Below are 10,986 nucleotides of genomic sequence, written 5' to 3' on the forward strand. Positions count from 1 at the left end.
TATTCTCTAATTTTTGTGAAAAGATTGTTGAGGTTTTCATGGATGATTTATCCGTTTACGGAACTTCTTTTGATGATTGCTTAAGCAACCTTGATCGAGTTTTGCAGAGATGTGAAGAAACTAATCTTGTTTACGGAAAGTGCCACTTTATGGTTAATGAAGGTATTGTCCTGGGGCATAAAATTTCTATAAGAGGTATTGAAGTTGATAAAGCTAAAGTAGATGCTATTGAAAAGATGTCGTGTCCTAAAGATATCAAAGGTATAAGAAGTTTCCTTGGTCATGCTAGTTTCTATAGGAGGTTTATTGAAGACTTCTCTAAAATTTCTAGGCCTCTCACTAATCTCTTGCAACAAGATGTTCCTTTTATTTTTGATGATGATTGTGTAGAAGCATTTGAAATACTTAAGAAGGCCTTGATTTCTGCACCTATTGTTCAGCTGCCTGATTGGAATTAACCCTTTGTAATTATGTGTGATGCTAGTGATTATGCTATTGGTGCTGTTCTAGGACAAAGAGTTGATAAGAAATTGAATGTTATTCATTATGCTAGTAAACTCTAGACAGTGCCCAGAGAAATTATGCTACTACTGAAAAGGAATTTTTAGCGGTTGTATTTGCATGTGATAAGTTCAGACCTTATATTGTTGATTCCAAAGTAACTGTTCATACTGATCATGCTGCTATTAAATATCTTATGGAAAAGAAAGATGCTAAACCTATACTTATTAGATGGGTTCTCTTGCTACAATAATTTGATTTGCATATCATTGATAGAAAGGGAGCTGAGAACCTCGTTGCAGACAACTTGTCTAGGTTAGAAAATATTCTTGATGACCCACTACCTATTGATGATAGCTTTCCTGATGAACAATTAACTATCATAAATGCTTCTCGTAATACTCCATGGTACGCCGATTATGCTAATTACATTGTTGCTAAATTTATACCACCTAGTTTCACATACCAGCAAAAGAAAAAGTTTTCCATGATTTAAGACATTACTTTTGGGATGACCCACACCTTTATACAGGAGTAGATGGTGTTATTAGACGTTGTGTACCTGAGCATGAACAGGAACAGATCCAATGCAAGTGCCACTCCGAGGCTTACGGAGGACACCATGCTGGAGATAGAATTGCACACAAGGTATTACAATCCAGTTTCTATTGGCCCACTCTCTTTAAGGATGCTCGTAAGTTTGTCTTGTATTGTGATGAATGCCAAAGAATTGGTAATATTAGTAGACGTCGGGAAATGCCTATGAATTACTCACTTGTTATTGAACCATTTGATGTCTGGGGCTTTGATTATATAGGACCTTTTTTGCTTCCTCTAATGGGTATACACATATTTTAGTTGTTGTTGATTACGTTACTAAGTGGGTAGAAGCTATTCCAACTAGTAGTCCTGACCATAACACTTCTATTAAGATGCTTAAAGAAGTTATTTTTCCGAGGTTTGGAGTCCCTAGATATTTAATGACTGATGGTGGTTCACATTTTATTCATGGTGCTTTCCATAAAATGCTTGCTAAGTATGATGTCAACCATAGAATTGCATCTCCTTATCATCCCGAGTCTAGTGGTCAAGTAGAATTGAGCAATAGAGAGATTAAATTGATTTTGCAAAAGACTGTTAATAGATCTAGGAAGAATTGGTCTAAGAAACTTGATGACGCATTATGGGCTTATAGAACTGCTTACAAGAACCCTATTGGTATGTCTCCGTATAAAATGGTTTATGGAAAAGCATGTCACTTACCTCTTGAAATAGAACATAAGGCATATTGGGCTATTAAAGAGCTCAATTATGATTTCAAACTTGCCGGTGAGAAGAGGTTATTTGACATTAGCTCGCTTGGTGAATGGAGAACCCAAGCCTATGAGAATGCCAAGTTGTTCAAAGAAAAAGTTAAAAGATGGCATGACAAAAGGATACAAAGGCGTGAGTTTAATGTAGGTGATCATGTTTTGCTATACAACTCTCGTTTAAGATTTTTTGCAGGAAAACTTCTCTCTAAATGGGAAGGTCCTTACATTATCGAGGAGGTCTATCGTTCCGGTGCCATAAAAATCAACAACGCTGAAGGCACAAATATGAAGGTGGTAAACAGTAAAAGAATCAAACATTATATCTTAGGTACTCCCATAAATGTTGAGACCAATATTATTGACACCATAACACCGGAGGAGTACATAAGGGACACTTTCCAGAACGTTTCAGACTCCAAAAAGGAATAGGTACGTGGTACGGTAAATAAACCGACTCCAAAACTGTTCTAAGACAAATTTTCTCCGTTTTGGAATATTTAAAAAATTAGGAAAATTAAAAGTAGTCCAAAAGAGACACGAGGCCTCCACAAGGGTGGAGGGCGCGCCCCCGACCTTGTGGCCACCTCACGTGCCCTCCGGACTATGTTTTCTTGCACAATACTTCTTTTGGTCGATAAAAATTCATTATATAATCTCCCGAAGGTTTTGACCACCGTACCATGTCAAATCCCCTGTTTTCGTTTTTTAGCTGTTTTCTGCTAGATTATTCAAGGCCATGCATCATGTTGTCCCCCTCCTCCAACAATGTGGGCGACGATGCTTGGCTAATGAAGATAGAGATGAAGAGAGAAGAACCTGGGGAAATCAACGAGGGTGATGAGATCAAGAAGGCCGCTGAAGATCAAGTTCCGGCAGCAGAAGAAGAAGACATCCTTCAACCATACTACAATCGTCTTACCCCTACTGAAATTTAAGCTTTCAAGATCATTGAAATAGTTCGTGTGCAAAATAAATATCTCACCCGTGAAAATATTCTTTTGCAAGAGCATATCACCGCACTCAAGGGCATTATTCGTAAATTGGAGCATCTCCTATGCTCGATGTGTGGCACTACTTCATCAACAACTCCATCATCATCACCTCCGAAAAATAGACATAAATACATGGGTATGGGCACTCCCCTTGGCAACTGCCAAGCTTGGGGGAGGTGCCCCGGTATCGTATCACCATCACACTTTTATCTTTATCGTTTTTCTTAGTTCGATCCTTTTGGTTATATCTTGATTTAGTAGAATAAATTTTTTAGTATGATCTAGCTTTGAGTTTTGTTTCGATCTCTATCTATGTAATCGAGTCTGTGAGTTATATATGATAAAGAGTAATCTTGAGTTGAGGGCTTTGCTTTCTTGCTATGATCTTGTGGTAATTAAATTAAAGAAATAAAAAGATCATATATTGATCTTATGGAGAGTAATGACTTCACATATAAAGAGTATGATGAATAAAAGTTATTGAGATTTGACAAACATAGTTTTGGTCATTGTTGCAATTAATAGGAAGTAATAAAGAAAGAGAGGCTTCACATGTTGGAAATATGCCCTAGAGGCAATAATAAAATGGTTATTATTATATTTCTTTGTTCATGATAATTGTCTATTGTTCATGCTATAATTGTGTTATCCGGAAATCGTAATACATGTGTGAATACATAGACCACAACATGTCCCTAGTGAGCCTCTAGTTGACTAGCTCGTTGATCAATAGATGGTTACGGTTTCCTAACCATGGACACAGGATGTCATTGATAATGGGATCACATCATTAGGATAATGATGTGATGGACAAGACCCAATCCTAAGCATAGCACAAGATCGCGTAGTTCGTCTGCTAAAGCTTTTCTAATGTCAAGTATTTTTCCTTAGACCATGAGATTGTGCAACTCCCGGATACCGTAAGGGTACTTTGGGTGTGCCAAACGTCACAACGTAACTGGGTGGCTATAAAGGTACACTACGGGTATCCCCGAAAGTATCTGTTGGGTTGGCACGAATCGAGACTAGGATTTGTCACTCCGTATGGCGGAGAGGTATCTCTGGGCCCACTCGGTAAGACATCATCGTAATGAGCTCAATGTGACTAATGGGTTGGTCATGGGATGATGTGTTACGGAACGAGTAAAGAGACTTGCCGTAACGAGATTGAACAAGGTATCGGTATACCGACGATCGAATCTCGGGCAAGTGCTATATCGGTAGACAAAGGGAATCGTATACGGGATTGATTGAATCCTTGACATCGTGGTTCATCCGATGAGATCATTGTGTAACATGTGGGAGCCAACATGGGTATCCAGATCCCGCTGTTGGTTATTGGCCGGAGAGATGTCTCGGTCATGTCTGCATAGTTCCCGAACCCGTAGGGTCTACACACTTAAGGTTCGATGACGCTAGGGTTATAGGGAATAGATGTACATGGTTACCGAATGTTGTTCGGAGTCCCGGATGAGATCCCGGACGCCACGAGGAGTTCCGAAATGGTCCGGAGGTGAAGATTTATATATGGGAAGTCCAGTTTCAGTCACCGGAAAGGTTTCGGGGTTTATCGGTATTGTACCGGGACCACCGAAGGGGTTCCGGGGGTCCACCGGGAGGGTCCACCTGCCCCGAAGGACCTAATGGGCTGTAGTTGGGTGGGAACCAGCCCCTTAGTGGGCTGGTGCGCCCCCCAAGGGCCCAAGGCGCCTAGGGTTGGAAACCCTAGGGGGCCGCCGCCCCCCTCTAGATGGATCTAGGGGGCCGGCCCCCTCCCCTTCCCCTATATATAGTGGGGTTTTTGGGGCTGCCAGAGACACGAGTCTCCCTCTATCTTGGCGCAGCCCTACCCCTCTCCCTCCTCGTCTCTCGCAGTGCTTGGTGAAGCCCTGCTGGAGTGCCACGCTCCTCCACCACCACCACGCCGTCGTGCTGCTGCTGGACGGAGTCTTCCCCAACCTCTCCCTCTCTCCTCGCTGGATCAAGTCGCGGGAGACATCACCGGGCTGCACGTGTGTTGAACGCGGAGGCACCGTTGTTCGGTGCTTAGATCGGATTCGGCCGCGAACTGAATCGCTTCGTGTACGACTCCACCGACCGCGTTCTTGCAACGCTTCCGCATCGCGATCTTCAAAGGTATGAAGATGCACTCCCCTCTCGTTGCTAGTAAGCTCCATAGATTGATGTTGGTGATGCGCAATTTTTTTTAATTTCTGCAATGATCCCCAATAGTGGTATCAGAGCTAGGTCTATGCGTAGTTTCTATGCACGAGTAGAACACAAGTTGTTGTGGGCGTCGATTTTGTCAATTTACTTGTCGTTACTAGTCTTATCTTGATTCGGCGGCATCGTGGGATGAAGTGCCCGGACCGACCTTACACGTACACTTACGTGAGACAGGTTCCACCGACTGACATGCACTAGTTGCATAAGGTGGCTAGCGGATGTCTGTCTCTCCCACTTTAGTCTGATCGGATTCGATGAAAAGGGTCCTTATGAAGGGTAAATAGAAATTGGCATATCACGTTGTGGTTTTGGCGTAGGTAAGAAACGTTCTTGCTAAGAAACCTATAGCAGCCACGTAAAAATTTGCAACAACAATTAGAGGACGTCCAACTTGTTTTTGCAGCATATGCCGTGTGATGTGATATGGCCAAAAGGATGTGATGAATGATATATGTGATGTATGAGATTGATCATGTTCTTGTAATAGGAATCACGACTTGCATGTCGATGAGTATGACAACCGGCAGGAGCCATAGGAGTTGTCTTAATTTATTTATGACCCGCATGTCAACATAAACGTCATGTAATTACTTTACTTTATTGCTAAACCGTTAGCCATAGTAGTAGAAGTAATAGTTGATGAGACAACTTCATGAAGACACGATGATGGAGATCATGGTGTCATGCCGGTGACGATGATGATCATGGCGCCCCGAAGATGGAGATCAATAGGAGCAAAATGATATTGGCCATATCATGTCACTATTTGATTGCATGTGATGTTTATCATGTTTTTACATCTTATTTGCTTAGAACGACGGTAGCATAAATAAGATGATCCCTCATTAAAATATCAAGAATTGTGTTCCCCCTAACTGTGCACTGTTGCTAAGGTCCGTTGTTCCGAAGCACCACGTGATGATCGGGTGTGATAGGTTCTAACGTTCGCATACAACGGGTGTAAGCCAGATTTACACACGCAATACACTTAGGTTGACTTGACGAGCCTAGCATGTACAAACATGGCCTCGGAACACGGAAGACCGAAAGGTCGAACATGAGTCGTATAGAAGATAGATCAACATGAAGATGTTCACCGATGATGACTAGTCCGTCTCACATGATGATCGAACACGGCCTAGTTGACTCCGATCATGTATCACTTAGATGACTAAAGGGATGTCTATCTGAGTGGGAGTTCATTAAATAATTTGATTAGATGAACTTAATTATCATGAACATAGTCTAAAACTTTGCAATATGTCTTTTAGATCAAATGGCCCACGCTAATGTTGCCCTCAACTTCAACGCGTTCCTAGAGAAAACCAAGCTGAAAGACGATGGTAGCAACTACACGGACTGGGTCCGTAACCTGAGGATTATCCTCATAGCTGCCAAGAAAGCATATGTCCTTGATGCACCGCTAGGTGAAGCACCTGTTTTCCCAGCAACTCAAGACGTTATGAATGCCTGGCAGTCGCGTAGTGATGATTACTCCCTGGTTCAGTGCGGCATGCTTTACATCTTAGAACTGGGGCTCCAAAAGCGTTTTGAGCAGCACGGAGCATATGAGATGTTCCAAGAGCTGAAAATGGTTTTCCAAGCTCATGCCCGGGTCGAGAGATATGAAGTCTCCGACAAGTTCTACAGTTGTAAGATGGAGGAGAATAGTTCTGTCAGCGAGCACATACTCAAAATGTCTGGGTTACACAACCGCTTATCTCAGCTGGGAGTTAATCTCCCGGATGATGCGGTCGTTGACAGAATCCTTCAGTCGCTCCCACCTAGCTACAAGAGCTTTGTGATGAACTTCAATATGCAGGGGAGGGAAAAGACCATTCATGAGGTATATTCAATGCTGAAATCAGCGGAGGTGGAGATCAAAAAGGAACATCAAGTGTTGATGGTGAATAAAACCACTAAGTTCAAGAAAGGCAAGGGTAAGAAGAACTTCAAGAAGGACGGCAAGGGAGTTGCCGCGCCCGGTAAGCCAGTTGCCAGGAAGAAGCCAAAGCATGGACCCAAGCTTGAGACTGAGTGCTTTTATTGCAAGGGAAACGGTCACTGGAAGCGGAACTGCCCCAAGTACTTAGCGGATAAGAAGGCCGGCAATACCAAAGGTATATGTGATATACATGTTATTGATGTGTACCTAACCAGCGCTCGTAGTAGCTCCTGGGTATTTGATACCGGTGCGGTTGCTCATATTTGTAACTCAAAACAGGAGCTGCGGAATAAGCGGGGACTGGCGAAGGACGAGGTGACGATGCGCGTCGGGAATGGTTCCAAGGTCGATGTGATCGCCGTCGGCATGCTACCTCTACATTCACCTACGGGATTAGTTTTAAACCTCAATAATTGTTATTTAGTACCAGCTTTGAGCATGAACATTGTATCTGGATCTCGTTTAATGCGAGATGGCTACTCATTTAAATCTGAGAATAATGGTTGTTCTATTTATATGAGAGACATGTTTTATGGTCATGCCCCGCTGGTCAATGGTTTATTCTTATTTAATCTCGAACGTGATGTTACACATATTCATAGTGTGAATGCCAAAAGATGTAAGGTTGATAATGATAGTCCCACATACTTGTGGCACTGCCGCCTTGGTCACATTGGTGTCAAACACATGAAGAAACTCCATGCAGATGGACTTTTGGAGTCTCTTGATTATGAATCATTTGACACGTGCGAACCATGCCTCATGGGCAAAATGACCAAGACTTCGTTCTCCGGAACAATGGAGCGAGCAACCAACTTATTGGAAATCATACATACTGATGTGTGCGGTCCAATGAGCGTTGAGGCTCGCGGTGGTTATCGCTATGTTCTCACCCTCACGGATGACTTAAGTAGATATGGGTATGTCTACTTAATGAAACACAAGTCTGAGACCTTTGAAAAGTTCAAGGAATTTCAGAGTGAGGTTGAGAATCAACGTGACAGGAAAATCAAGTTCTTACAATCAGATCGTGGGGGAGAATATTTGAGTCACGAATTTGGCACGCACTTAAGGAAATGTGGAATTGTTTCACAACTCACGCCGCCTGGAACACCTCAGCGTAATGGTGTGTCCGAACGTCGAAATCACACTCTATTGGATATGGTGCGATCCATGATGTCTCTTACCGACCTACCGCTATCATTTTGGGGTTATGCTATAGAGACTGCCGCATTCATTTTAAATAGGGCTCCGTCGAAATCCGTTGAGACGACACCGTATGAATTATCACTTGTAAAAAAAGACACATCCGTGACATTTTGGGCCGAACGATTTTTTTCTGTCATACATATGACACTTCTATGACGATAATTGTGACAAAACCCGGTATCATCATAGATGTGGTGGGCTCCTACTTCTATGACAAAAAATCATGACAGAAAATGGGCTTTTCGTCCTGGGCGGGCCGGAGACGCAGCTGCATGACATTCTTTGGGCCGTCCATGACGGAAAAACCGTGGTAGAAGCGAGGGGGAGGAAAATTTCAGGGAGTTCCCGGTTACAGTGGGAGGTCGGGGGCCGAGCGATGCGCGTTTCTCTCGTACACGTACGCGCATGTGTGCGAGGCGTTGGCTCTAACTGAACCCGAGCGAGGCATTGGGCTCTAACTGAACCCGAGCGATTGCACTGTAGGCTACGCGTTACTGAACCCGAGCGATCGATCGATGGCTGTTAACTGAACCCGATCGAGCGATTCCTTCGCTACTGCTGCTAACTGAAGCCGATCGATTGGATGAACAGTGAGCGTTGCGCGCGGGGGGGGGGGGGGTGGATGAACAGTGAGCGGTGGCGTTGCCTCTGGATGAACAGGACCCCGTGGTGTGGTGGAGGGCTGGATGAACAGTAGATGGTGGAGGGGTGCCCGTGGAGGGGTGGTTGAACAGGACCTCGTGGTGTGGAGGGCTGGATGAACAGTAGACGGTGGAGGGGTGCCCGTGGAGGGGTGGTTGAACAGTAGCCGGTGGAGTAGCGCGCGGTGGAGGCTGGATGAACAGGAGCCGGTGGAGGCTGGAGGAGGTCGACGGTAGCCCGTGGAGGCTGGAGGAGGTCGACGGTGGAGATGAACAGTATCCCGTGGAGTCCCGTTTTGCGGTACGCCACACCCCTCCCGATGAACAGGACCCCGTTTCGACCATAGGAGGCCCGTTTTGTCCGTTTTGCGGTACGCCACACCCCTCCCGATCAACAGGACCCCCGTTTCGACCGTAAGAGGTCCGTTTCGTCCGTTTTGCGGTACGCCACACCCCTCCTGATCAACAGGACCCCCGTTTCGACTGTAGGAGGTCTGTTTCGTCCGTTTTGCGGTACACCACACCCCTCCCGATCTACATGACCCCCGTTTCGACCGTAGGAGGTCTGTTTCCTCCGTTTTGCGGTACGCCACACTCCTCTCGATCAACAGGACCCTGTTCCGAACGTAGGAGGTCCGTTTCCTCCGTTTTGCGGTACGCCAAGCCTCGTTTCCATCGCCTGTTCCGTCCAAGCCCTCCCGATGAACACGACCACGCATTCCGTTCCGACCCAGCCGGTTGGCTCCCACGCGTTCCGTTGCCTCCCGATGAACACGACGCATTCCGTTGCCTCCCCATGAACACGACGCATTCCGTTGCCTCCCCATGAACACGACGCATTCCGTTGCCTCCCCATGAACACGACGACGATGCTGTTTCTCCATTCCGACCCAGCCATGTACACGAGCCTTGGCCATACGTATGCGCGAGTAGGCGTTCGAGACCCCGCCCGTATGTACACATACATGGCCGTATTTTCTTTCTTGCACCCTGGCCGCTGTACGTACGTGTACATGCTACGTGCGTGCCTCTACTACGACACGTGCGCGCCTCTACTACGACACGTGCGCGCCTCTACATCGACCAGTATGTACGTACACGTTCGCGACCAGAATGACAACGCTACATATGCTTCGACCAGGTGGGTCCCGACTGTCAGGCACTTCCTTGCCTGCGAAGATGTAGCTGGTGGGTCCCAGTAGTCAGGGGCGAATCATTTTTTTTTGCCCGGACGCACTTCCTTGCGTGCGAAGATGTAGCCAGTGGTTCCCAGCAGTCAGGGGGCGAATCGTTTTTTTTGCCCGGACGCACTTCCTTGCGTGCGAAGGTGTAGCTGGTGGGTCCCAGCAGTCAGGGGGGCGAATCGTTTTTTTTGCCCGGACGCACTTCCTTGCGTGTGAAGATGAAGCTGGTGGGTCCCAGCAGTCAGGGGGAAACGTTTTTTCCGCGAAATACAGTGGCCCATCCGGTGGGTCCCAGCTGTCAGGTGGAGGAATCATTATTTTCCGCGTAATAAGGAGGCACTTCCTTGCTGCGGCCGTGGACCCAGCTATCAGCCTCTCCACGTACAGTCCACGTCCGATGGAAGTCGTTCCTTGACCACGTTGACCAGGCCGCGCCGAGAGCACCACGGCGGTGGACGACGGTGAGGCCTAGGAAGGGGACGACGCGGAGCCGGGGAAGACGCGGCAGTGGAAGCCCGCGCGGAGAGGAGTACGAGGGTTCACTGGTTTGGCTGCGGTGTGAGGCTGCTGTCGCCGCAGGGCCTGGCCAGCGGTGGGAATAGTAGGGGGAGGTGAGGCCTCCGCGGCAGCACAGCCGGCCATGGGAGGCAGGAGCATGCGGCACGACCGGCGCTGCTTTGGGCGGCTGGAGCAAGAAGACCAGAGGTTGAAGAAGCACTACAGCCGTTGGATGGACATCGTATGGTCACTGGAGCTAGAATCGTTCATATTGACTAAGTTGACAAAGCCCTCTGTCCCCGTCAACTTAGTTGGCCCACAAGTCATCCTCCCACTATGGTGGGTCCCAGCTAGCAGGGGGCTATTCATTTTTTTTGTGCGTAATAAGGAGGCACTTCCTTGCGTGCGAAGATATAGCTGGTGGGTCCGACATGTCAGCGGGGGGAACGTTTTTTTCACGAGATACAGAGGCCCTTC

The sequence above is a fragment of the Aegilops tauschii genome, chromosome 5 (genome assembly GCF_002575655.3).
Source record: "Aegilops tauschii subsp. strangulata cultivar AL8/78 chromosome 5, Aet v6.0, whole genome shotgun sequence".
NCBI classification, from domain to species: Eukaryota; Viridiplantae; Streptophyta; class Magnoliopsida; order Poales; family Poaceae; genus Aegilops; species Aegilops tauschii.